At 44.4% G+C, this 17874-nt stretch overlaps 1 long non-coding RNA gene across 1 annotated transcript; it reads left to right on the top strand.

Annotated features, from left to right (window-relative positions):
- The first annotated feature begins 116 nt into the window (after positions 1-116).
- On the top strand, positions 117-16704 carry LOC124099635 (uncharacterized). The gene is made up of 3 exons (XR_006854027.2): positions 117-500; positions 2094-2244; positions 14425-16704. It is a non-coding gene; the product is annotated as an uncharacterized LOC124099635 (long non-coding RNA).
- The last annotated feature ends 1170 nt before the right edge of the window (positions 16705-17874 follow it).

The following is a 17874-nucleotide window of genomic DNA, read 5'->3' on the forward strand; positions in this document are numbered from 1 at the left end:
GGATGAGTCTTAAAGATTTGGGGCCTGTTTTAATTTTAATTGGTCGTTTTGGGCCAAGGAAGTTACGGAAAGTGGTGGAGTGAGAGCTGGCTGCCCAGAACACCTGTCAGGTTGTCCCTCGGCTGATCAGAAAGCGGGTGGAGGGCGTGCCTTTCCTTTCTTATTGGGCCTGAAGTAAAGCAGACTGCTGCCCCACCCCGACCCCGACCCCGCTGCCCGCCTCGTCCGCGTCTCAGCAAGTGGCCGCTCCACGGCTCCCTGCGCTCAAGCCAGCCCCCCTGGAAGGGTGTCACGGAGCGCACGGGCGGGTTGTCTAGCGAGTCCGAAGAGTGGGATCCACGGACACGGGGTGTGAAGCAGCAAAGTGACGGGGTTCATTGGAGTACAGGAAAGCAGAGCTCCCGAGAGGGTAGGGCCCCTAGACAGGGCTGCCCGCGGGTCGTTGTCGGGGGTTTCTATTCGTTACTGATGAGGAAAAGCCTTCTGGCGCAATTGAAAGTGTAAGATCCTGATTTCTTATTCCCATATGGATGGGTTTAATGTCTTTGCTCACCTCACTTTGTCCTGAACTTGTTCCTTAAAACAAAAGAACTGCTTGAGATGAAAACAGCTCTTTGAGGTGGACTAATGTGAGGGTCGTCAAGGAAATCTGGGGTCACAATAGAGTGTTGCGTGATTAGGACTTTCCAGTCAGGAACCAAAAATAAATAAATAAAAACCACCCTATAGGGTTTCAGTCTGGGATGGTGGGACCCCCTTCGAGGTCTGCATTTCAATCTTTCTCCTGCTGCGAAGGTATATTCTGACTTCTCATTCTCACCCTTGTCCCCTCCTGTTGTTGCCTGTCTCTCATACTTAGGTCATCTTATGAGAAGACACCATCACATGATGGCGGTAGCCTGAATTAGCTTCCTGGGACTGTCGTGTCACAGTGCTACAAACTGAGTGGCTTAAACAACAGAAGTTTATTTTTCTAAAATCTGGAGACCACAATTCTAAAATCAAGGTTTTGCATAATGATGCTCTATCTACAGTCTCCAGGGGAGGAAACTATGCCTTTTCTAACTTCCCGTGGTGGCTGTCAACTCTTGACGTTCCTTGCAAGTGAAGCTACATCTCTCTAGTCTGTTTCGGTTATTATGTGACAATCTCCTTGTGTGTCTCTGTCCTCCCATTGCGTTTTTCCTTTCTTGTAAGGATACCAGTCCTGTTGCATTTGGACACACCCTAATGACCTCATCATAATTTGATCATCCACAGATTCCCCCTGCCAAATAAGGTTATATTCACAAAAATACTAGAGGTTAAGATTTCAAAATTTTGGGGGGAAGGCACAATTCAACCCATAACACCTGCTACATTCCCTCCCTGATTCCCTACAGTGACAGATGATATTTTTTGTTTTGTTTGTGATGCTGGGGATGAAATCCAGGGCCTTTCACATGCTTAGTAGGCATTTCTATCACAGAGCTACATCCCTAGCTCTATAATCCTTCCTAAAAGTCAGATCATTTCAGTCCTCTGCACAGAATCCTCAATTTCCTATGTCACTCAGTAAAATCCAAAGTTAGTTTGCTTCCAACCCCTATATGATTGTCATTCCCAATCTCCTGCCATTATCCTTCTCACAACTGAAAGGAAAGCGAGGAACCAGGAGCAGGGCGAGTAAGAAATGAAAGAGGGAGACCAGTCAGAGACACATGAGACCAGTCAGAGCTGACAAATAAAGACCATCTTTCCATAGATGGAGAGAGGCAACACAGGCCTGGGGTTCAAGACTTTTATGGGGGAGGTTTGGGGATTAGAGCTGGGTAGGTCCTAATGTGGGCAGTGAAGGGTTGGGTTGGTATGAGGGAGCAGTGAGCCTTTCTCAGAAAGGACCTTGGGGGTGGGAAAGCAAAACTTTTTTCTTAAAATGGCGGCTGTCAATTAAGATGGCTGTCCAGGTGCTAAACAAGGACCTTCTAGTTTGGCCCAGTGGAAAAGCTTTATTTTGTCCTATAATTATACTCAGTGTATCAATCTACTCCCATTACTGTAACAGAATGCCTGAGACTGGATGGTTTTAAAGAACAAAAACTTATTCCTTGCAGTTCTGGAGGCTGAAAATCCAAGATTGAGGCACCACTAGGTTTTGTGTCCTGAGAACCTGGTTTCTGCTACCGGGATGATGCTGTGCTCCTGTGTCCTCTGGAGGAGAGGAACCACCACGTCCTCAAACAGCAGAAGAGATGGTGGGAAATGGTGAGATCACTCTTTGCAGCCTCCTTTATAAGGGCGCTAACCCTACTGAGCCTTCAGGACTTAGCTGCCTGCTGTAGGCCCCCGCCTCTTAATTCTGTCACAGTGTTGGTTAAGTTCAAGGTCTGAGCTTGGTTGGGCACATTCAGGCCTTAGCATCATATGACCACTACCATATCTGTGATTTAGAACATTTCCAGTTAAGCTCAAAAAACATTTTTGATGCTATTGTATTATTTTTAATTTATAATTATTCATTGCTAATATATGTGAATAACATTGATTTTTATACATTGACATTGTATCCTTTGACTATGCTAAAATTACATTCTCTCTAGCAGATTTTTTAGATTACTTGGATTTTCTATGCAAATGTTTGTGACATCTACAAATAAGATGATCTTATTCCTTCATTTCAACATGTATGCCTTTTTTCTTTTTCTTGAATTGTTGAACTGACTAGGACCTAAAGCACAGTGTTAATAGTAAGTTGTGGGACTTGCCAACCTTGTATTTCAAAGCAAAATCCACTTGGTCATAACATATTATCCTTGTGTGTGTGTGTGTGTGTGTGTGTGTGTATGTTTTATTGATTCAGTTTGGTAAAACATTAAGTTTTTAATTAATTATTCATTTACTTATTTACTTTTGGCACTGAGGATTGCACTCAGGGGCACTCAGCCACTGAGCCACATCCAGCCCTTTTTTGTATTTTATTAAAGACTGGGTCTCACTGAGTTGCTTAGTGCCTCACCATTGCTGAGGCTGGCTTTGAACTCATGATCGTCCTGCCTCAGCCTCCCAAGCCACTGGGATTACAGGCATACTCCACTGTGCCCAGCTGCATTAAGAGTTTTTGTGTCTAGGAGCTAGGGATGTGGCTCAAGCGGTAGCGCGCTCACCTAGCATGCGTGCGGCCCGGGTTCGATCCTCAAAGATGTTGTGTCTGCCGAAAACTAAAAAAAAATAAATATTAAAAAATTCTCTCTCTCTCTCTCTCTCTCTGTCTCTCTCTTAAAAAAAAAAGAGTTTTTGTGTCTATGTTCATGAGTGACATTTGTCTACTTGTTTTCTTTTTCTTTTCTTTCTTTCTTTCTTTCTTTTCCCCCATTGCTGGGTGTTAAACAGGGCCTTGCGCATGCTAGATAAGCTCTCCATCCTGTATTTTTTCTTATAATGTCTTTTTGTGGTTTTAATATCACATAATGACTGCTCTTATGAATAAAAACTTGGAACATTCCTCCTTTTTCTTTACCTAGGTTAGTTTGTGTAGAATGGGAGTTATTTTTCTCCCAAAATGTTTGGGAACATTTTAGGAAAATGAAATCATCTGGGTATGAAATTTTCTTTCTGGGAAGATTTTTAAACAATGAATTATTAATTATTTATTTTTTCTTTTTTTGAGAATTTTTAAAAATATTTTATTTTTTAGTTTTCAGCGGACACAACATCTTTGTTTTTTGTTTTTTTGTATGTGGTGCTGAGGATCGAACCCAGGCCGCACGCATGCCAGGCAAGCACACTACCGCTTGAGCCACATCCCCAGCCCATTAATTATTTCTTTTCTTTTCTTTTTCCTTTTCCTGGGATTGAACCCAGAGGTGCTTAACCACTGAGCTACATCCTTAACCCTTTTTATTTTTTATTTTGAGACAGGGTCTCACTGAGGCTGGCCTTAAACTTGGAATCCTCCTGCCTCAGCCCCCAGAGTCTTTGGGATTATGGGTGTGCACCACCTTCCCAGCTCTATTTCTTAAATAATTGTGAGGCTCTAAGCAACTTAGTGAGACCCTGAATCAAATTTGAAAAAAATAAAAAGGGCTGAGTCTGTGGCTCAGTGGTAAAGTGCTTCTGGGTTCAATCTCCAGTACCAAACAACCAAAAAAGTAAAATAGGAAGTTGGCTTAGGAATACCAGGAAGCACGTCCTCACAAGACTGCCCATCTCCCCAAATCTGGGGAGCATCACAGGGCTGTGCAGCAGGGCTTTAGGCGAGCCTGCCTTGCCTGGGTGTCCTAGGAGCTTTGCTGAGGATGTTCAGTACGGGCAAGTTGTTCCTGTGAAGTCCTGTCTGTCCAGCAGAGAGATGGCTGCTGGTTTGTGCATTCAGACTCGGTACCAGTGAACTGTAGTAGTGAGTTTGTTTCCTCTGCCCTCCAGCCTCTCCCTTGTACATGCCTGTCCAATACCCACTTGTGCAAACCTGCTCTTGAGAAAGTGTCACATTATGGGCCAGGCTATATGGGCAATGACCAAACAGACTCCATTTTACCCTGAGACTCCATCATATAAGAAATGCTTCTCCCGTGGGAAAGCCCCGCCTCTGTACCCATTAATAGTTACCTAGCATAAAATACTTGGCAACAGAAAATAGTAATTCTTATACAATGTAAAATTGTTCTCTTGTTTCCATTTTTCTTGGGCAGTGTACCTTGTGAGAGATAGATTGTCTAGTCCTTAGTAACCATTCTCTAACTTTGTACCGAGCTAGGGTCATTTTGACCCACTTCCCTTCTGCTGGCTTGCTGCTATGCCAACCTGGAAAGTCCCATGGGAAATACCAATGTACCCATCGCATTGTCTCGCTATCTGCCCAGTTCAGCTTCTGTACCTGCTTGTTAGCAGCTGCATCAACCCAGATGTGGTTTTTGCCTTTAAATATCCTAAAATGCTCAGGCTCAGAGCTGTTTCTTGCAGAGAAAGTTATGGGTCCTGTGGGGAGTACTCACCAGCTGGCTGGCTAAATAAAGACTCTTACATTTGTACAAAACTGGGACTTGGTGTGTTTCTGAGCAACCTTCCCCACAACATTGGCTACTTAATGCAGAAGTATTTTCAATCAAAGCCACAACATCTGGCAGAGTCAAGAGATCACTGCAGAAAAGATTTAATGATAGGAGGTCGAAGCTCTGCTCCACCACACAAACCCATTTGTTAACTGTTCTTCCTCCCCAATTAAAAAAAAATCTCATTTTAAATTTCATTGGAGAGTTCTTTTTTGTTGTCTTTTTTCATTTCTTGATCAATTTGCCTCTATTTTTCTGCCACTTCCTGTATGTCAGAGATCTCTCTTTGTACCCATCTGTCCTAGCCTCAGCCCCTCTTTTTGCTCCTGCTGATGCTATGGCAACAAGATGCTCACAGGCATATCCTAGCATCCCAGGCCTCAGCTCCAACTCCTGGCTTTCTGGCCTTGGACTACCCTGCCGGTGGGAGGCACCTGTCGGTCTCTGCTCAGCCCCCAAGGTGCATGAGCACTCACGGACGGGCAAGGGAGTTATCATCATAGTGGGCAGCCAAGGTCAGGGAGTCTCTCCCACCCCTCACACATAAGCCTAGACCTGTCCTCACAAGGGCAGCAAGGCCAGCTCCAAGTTGCTCACTGTGCGCAGGGTAACTCCCTTTGTCCTCACAGCTCTATGAGGCTGGTACTATTGCCCCATTATATAGGTATAGAAATTGAGGCACAAGAAATGTGCAGTAGTCCATGGTCACCCACTGGCAAGGACACAAGCATTCTGGCTTCAGTCCTCACCTGCACAGCCCTGCCTTCAAAAGGCACGTGTACTGCCTCTTTCCACTGGTGTCCCTGTTTACCTAGACCCATGGGTTCACCCTACAGAAGACACTTGTCACATGGCTGCACAGAGCACTCGAAGCACACAGGGTGACTGGTTAGATGTAACCAACTTGGTCTGTGTTAATGACTGACTTAATGTGTCAATAAGCAAACACCATTTTTTTCATGAATATGTAATAGAAGAAAGTTGAAATGTCTGTGCTAATAGAACCACAATAGCTATCCGGTAAAAAGTGATATGATGTTCAGGGCTATTTTAAAATTTCAATTCAATGCTCACCTTAAAGAATGGAGAAGGGTTGGGGATGTAGTTCAATGAAAGAGCACTTGCCTAGCATGCAGCAGGAGGCCCTGGGTTCCATGCCCAGCAACATAAAAAAAAAAAAAAAAAAAAAAAAAAAGAGTGGAGAATTAAAATTCACTGTGATTAGCAACACTTTAGAAGTATCAAACTATCAAATATCATAAAACTAGAAGGGGATGTACGTGTGTATGTTTATTATGTTAGATTATCAAAATATCAAGAATTAAATATTAATGTAATTCTTTGTGCTGGATAATTCCTATAAAGTAACAGATAATGGGTAATTTCCTGATGTTATTGAGTATTATATGGCATCTAAACATCTAAAGTTTGTCGGAGAGTGTGGAGAACTATGAATTATTACGTTAAACCCTCTGCAAATCTTTGCCACCACATCAGCATCTTTCTTAGTGGAAGGAAACATCAGCAGTACAAGGGAAAAAAATGTGTCCAACTTATGGTAAAGTGTCCACACAACAAAGCCCCATGTACATGTGATAGCTCACTGCTCTCCAAGGTCACAGAACAGCTATGACAGCTGAGACTTGGGAGGCTGAGGTGGGAGGATCAAGAGTTCAAGGCCAGCCTGGGCAACATAGAGAGACTCTGTCCAAAACAAAAATTAAAAAAAAAAAAGATAGGAAATGTAGCTTGGAGGTAGAGCTTCCCTGGGCTCAACCAGTATAAAAAGAGAGAAAAGCTATAATAGCTTAAGTATGTAGATCATTTTGAGGTTTATCATTCATAATGTTTTCAAATCCTACTAGACTAAAGTTTTTGCACAAATGAAACATCTTCCAGCTGGTAGATATGGGGAAACATTGAGGTTCAAAGTGTCATGTACTAAGGGTGGGGAGAGATGACAGTTGCATTTGTTCGTATTTGCCTAGGGTATCTCTCAAAATCGATGCAAGAGGAAATTGCTTAAGTTAGTCTCTGGAAAGAGAAAATATTGCTTATGTACATATGTACTGCATGATTATATACTTGTGTATGTAGTTGTACATATGTTCCTCATATATACTTGATTGATGCATGTATACAGACGTATACTTAAAAAAATTTTTTTGTAGTTGTAAATGAACAAAATGCCTTTATTTTATTTGTTTATTTTTGTGTGGTCCTAAGGATCGAACCTAGTGCCTCACACATGCTGGACAAGCGCTCTGCCACTGAGCAGCAACCCAGCCCCCATGCATAGACTTTTGTGTTTGTCATTGTCTAGGCATATGAATGTTGTCTATTCAAAACAATAAGTGTGCTTTAGAACTTACACAGAATGGTATGTCTACACTGGGCAGATGGCCCAGTCTACCACATTCCCTTAGTGTCCATAGCTGACCAGTGCAAGTGGAGATGTACTAAGGTCTGACCTGGTCCAAGCCAAACCACTCTAACCCATGGGAGTTTGGAAATATCAGTGAATCTCAATGGAGTTGGAAGGTGGCTGGAATGGGTCGTCAATTGCCCTGCCCAGAGTGGAGTTTCTGAGTTCCTGGTCACACTTCCCTAGCACGGCCTTGACTCCTCCCCTCCTGGAGACCTGGATAGTCAGGTTTCCTTCAGTTTCCTGAGCTGCACGAACAGTCTTCCAGTAAATCCATGTTTACCTTAAATTAGCTCCAAATAATGTCTGTTGCTTACTATAAAAACAATCTTGGCCAATACCATTATCTTTCTTGACTAACCCTTCCCTATCTTGGTAAAAGGGTTAATGTATCAACCGAACTCACAATCTCCGAACACAGTCCTGTAAGCCCCGGACCTCTTTACTTGGATTTCTAAAGTACCCCCTCACATTTATAAAAGAGCATTTTAAATGAATCCCCTACCGGAAGCCATTTCTCCCTCTTCACCTTACAGACTTAGGATAAGTGATCCTGGTGGCATCTACACCTCTGGGTGGGGCTCCCCAGCCTCAGTGACACTCTCGATGCACAAGCACAGATTCACAGTTTCAGGTCCAGGAAAGATGCCAAGTATGGCCCTTTACCATGAAGAGTGTGGCTCTTTACCATCCTATGCCAGATGTCAGGAGTGTGTGCTCCCAGAAGCCTAACCAGTGGGTAGTCTTAATGTAACAACATGATATATTATTTCTCATTTTGGAACATCATCTACACAGGTGCTTTGGTAGGAAACTAAGGAAATATTCCTTGACATATACACTAATGCACTTTTGAAAAATTGTTCTAAAATACACATAACTTTTTTTTGTAGTTGTAAATGAACAAAATGCCTTACCCATTAAGTGCACAGTTCAGGAGCATTCTATACATTCAGGCTGTTGTACACCTGTGGCCACCATCTGTTTCCAGAACTTCCTCATCTTCCCCAACTGCAACGCTCTCCCCATTAAACACTAGCTACCCACTCCCTTCATTCTACCTTCTTTGTCTATGAATCTGCTGACTCTTAAGATCTCATACACACGGAATCATGCAGTATGTTTCCTTTTGTGACTGGCTTATTTGACCATCATCCAGACTCATTGAGTGGCTTCAGAGTGTCCAGGCAGGGAACATCCCCCAGTGAGCCCAGAACCTGGAGGCTATGGGAGTTGAGGGAGATAGGAATCATGAACTCTGGAGAGACAGGTGGATTTGGAGGGCCTGCAGTTCAGGGTTCCATCTGGCAAGTAACTTGTGCTGTTCATGTGCATCTTGGGTATCAAATGGGAAGGAGTGGTCTGGGGAAGAACCTACCTTTGGCTAGGTTGGTCCCTGTAGTCTCACCCTCCATTTCTTCCCCATACTGAGGCCCAGGTAGTCTCCTTCATGTATTCAACTGGCATGCTAACAGGGGCTGGAGCCCTCAGATGCACAAATGGACAGTTCATGTTCTGAAGGTGTGGCTTGCTTAAACTGTGGTCACTGGACGACCCTGTTGATGTGCTTATCAGGTAGAGATCAGCTTCTGATGAGCAGAACAGAGAACCTGAATGACACCGATGTTATGAGTTAACTTTTGTTTCTCAAAAGAAGATATGTGGATCTCTGGTCTAATTACTAGGTCCTTGATCTACTTTGAGTTGAGTTTGGTGCATGGTGTGTGAGAGAGAGGGGTTTAGTTTCATTTTGCTGCATATGGATTTCCAGTTCTCCCAGCACCATTCATTGAAGAGGCTATCTTTTCTCCCAATGTATGTTTTTGGTACCTTTGTCTAGTATAAGATAACTTCATTTATGTGGGTTGTCTCTGTGTTCTCTATTCTGTACCACTGGTCTACATGTCTATTTTGGTGCCAATACCATGCCATTTTTGTTACTATACCTTTGTATTATAGTTTAAAGTCTGGTATTGTGATGCCTCCTGCTCTTCTTGCTAAGGATTGCTTTGGCTATTCTGGGTCTCTTATTTTTCCAAATGAGTTTCATGATTGCTTTTTCTATTTCTATAAGGAACGATGGGGGTTGAGGTTGTGCCTCTGCAGTAGAGCGCTTGCCTAGCATGTGCGAGGAGGCCCTGGGTTCAATCCTCAGCACCACATAAAAATAAAAAAAAATATAAGGAATGATGTTGGGATTTTAATTGGCATCACATTGAATGTGTATAGAGCTTTGGGTAGTGTGGCCATTTTGACAATATTAATTCTGACTATCCAAGAGCATGGGAGATCTTTGCATCTTCTAAGATCTTCTTCTATTTTTTTCTTCAGTGTTCTGTAGTTTTCATCGTAGAGGTCTTGCCACACACACGTCAGATAGAGCACTAATCTTCAGGATATATAAAGAACTCAGAAACATTAACACCAAAAAAACCCCTCAAACAATCCAATCAATAAATGAGCTATGGAGCTGAACAGACACTCCTCAGAAGAAGATATACAATCAATCAACAAATATATGAAAAAAATGTTCAAAGTCTCTAGTAATTAGAGAAATGCAAATCAAAATCACTCTTAAGATTTCATCTCTCTCCAGACAGAATGGCAGTTAACAAGAATACAAACAACAGTAAGTATTGGCAAGGATGTGGGGGGGAAAGGCACACTCATACACTGCTGATGGGACTGCAAATTGGTGCAACAAATCTGGATAGCAGTATGGAGATTCCTTAAAAAACTTGGAATGGAACCACCATTTGACCCAGCTATTCCACTCCTCAGTTATACCCAAAGGATTTAAGATCAGCATAGTACAGGGACACAGCCACATCAATGTTTAGTGGCTTAATTCACAATAGCTAAATTGGAACCAACCTAGATACCCTTCAATAGATGAATGGATAAAGAAAATATGGTATATATACACAATGGAATATTACTCAGCATTAAAAGAGAATAAAATTATGGCATTTGCAAGTAAATGGATGGAGTTAGAGAAGATCATGCAAAGTGAAGTAAGTCAATCTCCAAAAACCAAAGGCCAAATGTTCTCTCTGATAAGTGGATGCTGATCCATAGTGGGGGTGGGGTGGGGAGGGAGGAATTGTGACTAGACAAAGGGGGCAGGGAAGGGAGAGGACATGGGGGCAGGAAAACTGGTGGAATGAGATGGACATCATTACCCTAGGTACACGTGTGACTGCACATAAGGTGCGATGCTACACTATGTACAGCCAGAGAAATGAACAGTTGTGCTGCAGTTGTGTACAGTGGATCACGATGCATTCTGCTGTCATGTGTACCTAATCAGAATTAATTAAGTGATAAAAAAAAAGATATGTGAAGTTCTAATGGTTAATTCTCAGAACACAACTTACTTACAGTTGGGAGTTTTAGATTTAACGAAGTTAAGGTCATTAAGATGGGACCTAATCCAGTACGACTGGTGTTCTGGTACAAGGGTGAGTCGTGGACACAGAGGTGGTCTTCCACATGAGGGGATGGTCGGTGAGGAGGCAGAGGTTGGTGACTGAAGCCCCAGTGCTGGGAGGAGCCATCTGCCCGGGAGCCTTCAGGGGGAGTGTGGGCGCAGGGCACCTGGATTCCACACTTCTCCCCACTGTGAGAGAACAGCTCCTGTTGCAGCCAGAGAAAACTAACACAGGGACGTAAACCAGTAGGGGATTCTTTATTGTGCAGAGCTTGAGGTGTGGGACAGCCACCCACAGTGCCATCAGGGCCTCCTGGGCTGGGATGGCCACCCCCAACACCCTGAGCAGCTCCCTTGCTCCACAGTCCTGCACCCTGTTTGGGATGGCTGTGCCACGTCAGCATCTCAGGTTGAAGGGAGAGGAGGGTGGGGGGTGGGAGTGTCCTCAGGCTCCTCCCCAAAGCCCTCTGCTTATGCAGAAATCTTGAGGTGGTGCTCTCCTGGTGGCCAGGAGGCTGGGCACTGTAGTCCTCTTGCCAGGCACATTGCTACTCCACGATGAATCAGGGGCTGTGATGAGGGAGAAAGGGGGAATGGACAGGGGAAAAGCAGAGGCACCCACCAGGATGTTTATCGCCTCAGGGCAAGAGGCGGAGCCTCAGAACTGCAGGAAGACCCTGAGGGCTCTGAACCTGCCTCTCTCGGCTAGCCCCCTCAGAGTTCCAGTTCTGGGGACCTGCTGGTTGCCACTGGAAAGTGCCCAAGGTCTTCAGGGGCCTGTGCACACCGAGCCTGGGGAGCCTCTTCTTGGTCTGGGTAACTCCATCTCAATCTGCTCCCCCCCAGGTCAGCTCAAGCCCTCCCTCTCTAGTCCAAGGCAGCCCAGGCCCCAGGGCCCCAGCTAGATGGAAATGATTTAGGCGTTGCAGGTCATGTTCAGATTCTCACCCAGTGTATGGAGGGAGACCCCACCACACCGTGTTTATCTTAGGGTAGCTTTCACCATCCCCATGTATCAAGCCAGGCCACCAAGAAATAGGTACAAGAAAGAACAGTGGGTCAAAGAACTTTTACTTTTCCAGAGATGAGACAAACTACTGGATAATATTGCCTGGATACTATTGCTTTTTAATATCTATCCACAAAATCTGAAAAATATTTCAAGTTGGAATGATCTGTAATTTTGTAGAATTATTAGAAATGACTGAAGAAAAGAAATTGAACACTGAGCAGGAAGAAAGGCACCAGAAGTAGCCTAGCACCCACAGGGAATCCGTATCTAATACTTGAGTTGCCTCGTGGGAGTAGCTGCTATTGTCCCTGGGTGCCTGGGAGACAGGGCTTTGATTGGAATTGTCCCTTGTGACACCTTATCCATTATTTTTAGTTCTGCAGTGAAGAGAACTGTGATTAAGGGCTATGGCCAATAGAAAAAGTGAGGCTTATTTCCAGGATCAGCAAATCCTTTACTGTTTTGGACTTAGGGGAAAATCTCAGGCTTGAGGAGATTGGTTCCTCTGGAGGCCTATCTGAAATGTGATGCACAAAGACACCTGTCATTACCACAAAAATCAAGTCGTCATCTTCATAAGTGATTGCCAGGATCAGCACACAGCCTCAGAACTGCAGGAAGACCCTGAGGGCTTAAAAGCACAAGCATTTTAATTGTGGATGCTGGCAATGCCTGCGTAGCCACGGCCAGAGCCCCCCTCTTCTAGGTTACCGGGCCAAGCCATCCAGGAATGCAGATCTGCACCCTGGAACTTTACCACAACCTCTGCTCCAGGCGTCAGTGTGGCGGACTGGGGAACAAAAGGTTGGCCAAAATCTGAAATGATCAGGGCCCTTCTTGGGTCTGTCACTGACTAGTGCTGTGTCTGGGGGTTCTCATTCATCCTCCCCTACGTAAAGCTTCACCAGTCCTCCCCGCATTTGCCAAAACAAGGCACGCTGAACTGGATCTGAGATCATGGAATTCATCTTTCTGATCCCTGTACAGCAAGTTAGAAGTGAAGCCTCCAGGGGTTGTGTATGCATTGGAAGTTCCTCTTCACATAACAATCACCAATAAAGGAAGTGATAGGCTCTTTTGTGTTGGAGGGGACACTGGGGATTGAACCCAGGGGTGCTTTACCACTGAGCTACATCCCCAGCTCTTTTTTTGTTTTTGATTTTCAGCCATGGTCTCACTAAATTGCTGAAGCTGGCCTCAAATTTTCCATCCTCCTGCCTCAGCCTCCCAAGTCATTGGAATTGCAAACGTGCTATATGCTAAAGTATTAGATGCCAATTCCCTGTGGGTTCTAGGCTAGTTCTGGTGCCTTTCTTCCTGCTCAGTGTCACCAGTGCAGTGACAGTGCAGTCTCACTGAAAGACTTTAGAAGGCCGTCTTTTGAATAAAAACCTTTTGTATAATCGATGGGGATAAGTTAAAATTCAACCCAGGAAAGAAATGCAGATTTTTCCCTGGTCATGAGTGGAACATAGATCTTTCTGAGTTGTTGATTTGCTATTGTTTCCTCTGAATCTTTCCATCTTGACAGACATCCCTAGGCTTTGCTAAGCACTTACATCCAGCATTCACAGCTACATTCTGTAATGTTAGAGTAAAAAAAGGACACCCGGAAGTTGATTTGCAGGAGAGCTGAGGTATGTGTGGGCTTTGAAGGTGAAGTCCAGGGATTTAAATCCAAACCTAGAAGTACAGAAGCCTCAGGGAGCCATCAGCTGGCAGTCTGAAAGGGCGGGGGAAACAGCTCAATGAGCATCTCCAATGAGCATCACCGCAGAGGAGCCAATCAGCTAGAAGTTGCTGGGGCTGCTGTGAGCCAATCATCAGCCGGCAGTCTGAAAGTTTCCTGGGGCCCCTTTCGGCTGTGGCTCTCAACAGGGAGCATCTTGGGAGGTGGGGAAGAACCTCCATTTGGCTTGTGACTATCAGTTTTATGGGTCAGAATCATTTCTCATACTAGACTTGACACAGGACAGAGTGGCATTCCACTCAAAGCTAGAGTTGGCACAGTTAACAGACTTACTTAAAGAGAAAAAGATGATAGGTTTTGTGGAGGACAACCCTTTTCTACTTGGTATGTCACATGAACCACTAAGTGAAAATCTGAGTACCAAAGTTTGATTACCCTACCTCTAGGAGACTTGGAAAACAGAAGAAAAGAATAATACATGCAGTAATTAATGTGGGTTTAGGTCACTAGAGAATATTTTAAAGAAAAGCATAGAGTGGAACAACAATGTCTTGTGTTCCCCTCAAAATACCAAGCAAATGAATCAGATGTGGGAGGGCCCCTAGAGCAAGAGGAATCTGCAGCTTTGGTTCTGTGGACACCAAGCCACAGTGTAGGTGGCTGGCTTGGGGCCTCCAGATTCAGTTTCTAATATGGACATCACAATAAGCTTAGGAGTATAAACTTAAGCACACATTTGAAAGGCATAATTGATGTGTTGAAGCCTACATATTTAAATTCACTCTATTCCAACAAATATGTATTCATTTCAGCAAATGCAGATTAACGCTTTTTTTGCAGGGCACCTGCAAGACCTGAGGACAAAAGCAGGGGCAAGCTCAGCTCTTCGCCTTGGCAGCTGTGAGGATGGCTGGGGCCTGAGCCTAAGCAACCCCATTTAAAACTCCAGTTTGAAACCTGCAGTCTCACCAGGCACACCTAGGAGCCCTCCATATGGCCCTCAGGCACCAGCAAGTCACTTCCCCACCCTGGTAAACTCAGAGTGAAGTCTCAGGCAGGCTGTTCTCACCCAATAAGAGGAAAAGGTGAAGGATCAGGGTGGAGACCAACAGACAAAATGTTTTAACCCCAGGGTAAATGATGTCACTGAGAAATCTGGTGGCAGCTGATAGGGATTGAAAGGGGGGGTCAAAAGTCCCAAAATTTAGTATAAATACTAGAGCAAATGAACAGACTTTCAGCCAGCTGACACTGATGCCCTCAGCTGAGAACCTGATGAGGACCTGGACCGACACCCCAACACTTTTCATCCTTTGCTGATCCTCTGCATCTTCCTCACCGCTCACAGCCACATCTTGACCCTGGAGAGAGCAAGGACTTCTCCGCTGACATTCTCTTCAGCCAGCCATCAGATCACCAAGGTCTGAGTGAGTGTGCATCTGCTGGATTTAAAGCTTAAGACTTTTTTTCCCTTTTAAAAAAAAAATTATATATGACAGCAGAATGCATTACAATTCTTACTACACATATAGAGCACAGTTTTTCATATCTCTGGTTGTAAACATAGTATACTCACACCAATTCGTGTCTTCATACCTGTACTTTGGATAATGATGATCATTACATTCCACCATCATTAATTACCCCATGCTCCCTCCCTTCCGCTCCAACCCCTCTGCCCTATCTAGAGTTCGTCTATTCCTCCCATGTTCCCTCTCACTATCCCACTATGAATCAGCCTCCATATATCAAAGAAAACACTTGGCATTTGCTTTTTGGAATTGGCTAACTTCACTTAGCATTATCTTCTATAACTCCATCCATTTACCTCCAAATGCCATGATTTTATTCTCTTTTATTGCTGAGTAATATTCCATTGTGTATATATGCCACATTTTTTTTATGCATTCATCCACTGAAGGGCATCTAGGTTGGTTCCACAATTTAGCTATTGTGAATTGTGCTGCTGTAAACATTGATGTGGCTGTGTCCTTGTAGGATGCTGCTTCTAAGTCCTTTGGGTATAGACCAAGGAGAGGGACAGCTGGGTCAAATGGTGGTTCCATTCCCAATTTTCCAAGAAATCTCCATACTACTTTCCATATTGGCTGCACCAATTTGCAGTACCACCACAGTGTATGAGTGTGCCTTTTCCCCCCACATCCTCACCAACACTTATTGTTGTCTTCATAATAGCTTCCATTTTGACTGGAGTGAGATGAAATCTTAGAGTGGTTTTGATTTGCATTTCTCTAATTGCTAGTGATAATGAACATTTTTTTATGTATTTGTTGATTGATTGTATATCCTCTTCTGAGAAGTGTCCCTTCAGGTCCTTGGCCCATTTATAGGCTTAAGACTTTTGATCTAACACTGAACTTAGCACACAGAGGGAATGTCTGTCATTAGCCTGTCATGATTAAGTGTGTTTGCAGTGCTCAGAATTAATCAATCTAGAATTGTTTGCTGTGAATTAATCTAGAATTGTTTGCTGTGAATTGATTATTGCCGCAGTCTGGCTGGGCACAAATGCCGCAGTCTGGCTGGGCACACAATCACGAGCCACCACACAACTTGTAGATTCAAACAGCAACTCTTTATTCCCGAACTCACACCAGCCGTCTACAATCACGTTCTGGGGAAATCCACGTTCTCTTCCCAAATCCACGTTCTCTGCCCAAATCCACGTTCTCTGCCCAAATTCACGTTCTCTGCCCAAATCCCCGTCCACTGGGCTTCTATCTCCAAAATATATTGTCTGAATCCCGTGAGAACTCAAGGGGAACTCAGGCAGCAGGATACGCCCTATTCCCAGCAGGAATAATCTTAAACCTTAAACCTGGAACCTAAACTGGGAACGCCCTAAACACGATTATCTTAAAACCGGGAACACCCTAATCTGCCTTGGTCCTTGAGCAAGGTCACGTACATTCAATGTCACTGCAACATGGGGTACGCTGGCAAGGAAATTGTCATACCTACTTGGCTAATGGCTCCCAGCAGATTATGTCAATTGCAGTGCCTAGCATTAAGGATTGACATTTTTTTTTCTGATTAAGAACTGATAGAGTGAAATTGTATTGAGTGATTTGAGTGAATAAAGCATTGGAAAGGGCAGAAGCGCGTGGACATTCTTTATTTCTTCCCCTGGACTGCATAAGTCGCAACAGCAGCTTTATATCTGGTGGCCTGTGAGACACATACCAGTAGCCCAGAGCCATGGACGTGTGGCTACTGGAGCCCTGGGGCAAGGGAGACAGTGTGGGTGGGTGACCCTGGAGACACCTCCTCCTTGTTCTGGCCATCAGAGGTAGGATTCTGTCACTAAACTCAGCAAAGTAGGCTCTGGCCCCAGGTTGGGGTGATCCAGACTGATCTAAGCTGAGTGCTCCCATGTCCCTTGCTGACTTTTAGAAATGAGCTAATTTTTATGGATAAGTGAGGCCGACTGGCCACTGAGCCCTGGGGAGGAGGCTCCCACACAGGGTCTCTTGGTTCTCGCAGAGACCTGAGACACAGGGCAGTATGCACATGGTGCAGGAGAGAGGTCTTGTGACCATGGTCCACATCAACCTGAACATGAGCCAACAACCTCACAAGGCAGGAGAGGAAGAAGCAGAACCTGTGTCCCTGGGGCTGTGGCTGTGGCTCAGTGGTAGAGCGCTTGCCTACTGGGTTTGATTCTCAGCACCACATAAACAACAACAACAACAAAAAAAGAACCTGTGTCCCTGGCAGGTGGGTGCGCCCCGCCTGCGGATGCTCCCCTGTCCTGGTTTGCCAGATTCTCTAGTTGTAACATTCACGTCTCAACCATGTGCTAGGCATCGTGCTGAGGATCTTACATGTATTATTTTCTTTCCTTGTCACTTGATTTTTTTCTTAAACTTTTTGAGATAATTGTGGAATCACATGCAGTTATAAGAAATAAGCACTCCGTGGCCTTTCGGCTGAGGTCAGAGTAGTATCAGGTGTGGTAAGAAATGATACAGGAGAATCCCATGTTCTCTATGCCCAGCCCCCCGCCCCGCCCCCCGTGATGGCAACGACTTGCAGAAATGGAATACAATATCACAAGCAGGTATCGATGTGCTACAGTTAAAATGCAGAACATTTCCACCCCCACAGGACCCTTCATGTTGAATTTCCCTTTCGTCACATCCAGCCCATAACCTAACCCTGGCAAACACTAGTCTGCTGTTCACTGCTAGTCTTGTCATTTCAAGACTGTCATACAATGCTTAGTTTGACCCTGTATAGCTCACTGGAGATTAATCCAAGTTGTTTCTT

This window comes from Marmota monax, unplaced genomic scaffold (genome assembly GCF_021218885.2).
Source record: "Marmota monax isolate L192 unplaced genomic scaffold, Marmota_monax_Labrador192_F-V1.1 WCK01_AAM20220418_F8-fsc00026, whole genome shotgun sequence".
Lineage (NCBI taxonomy): Eukaryota > Metazoa > Chordata > Mammalia > Rodentia > Sciuridae > Marmota > Marmota monax.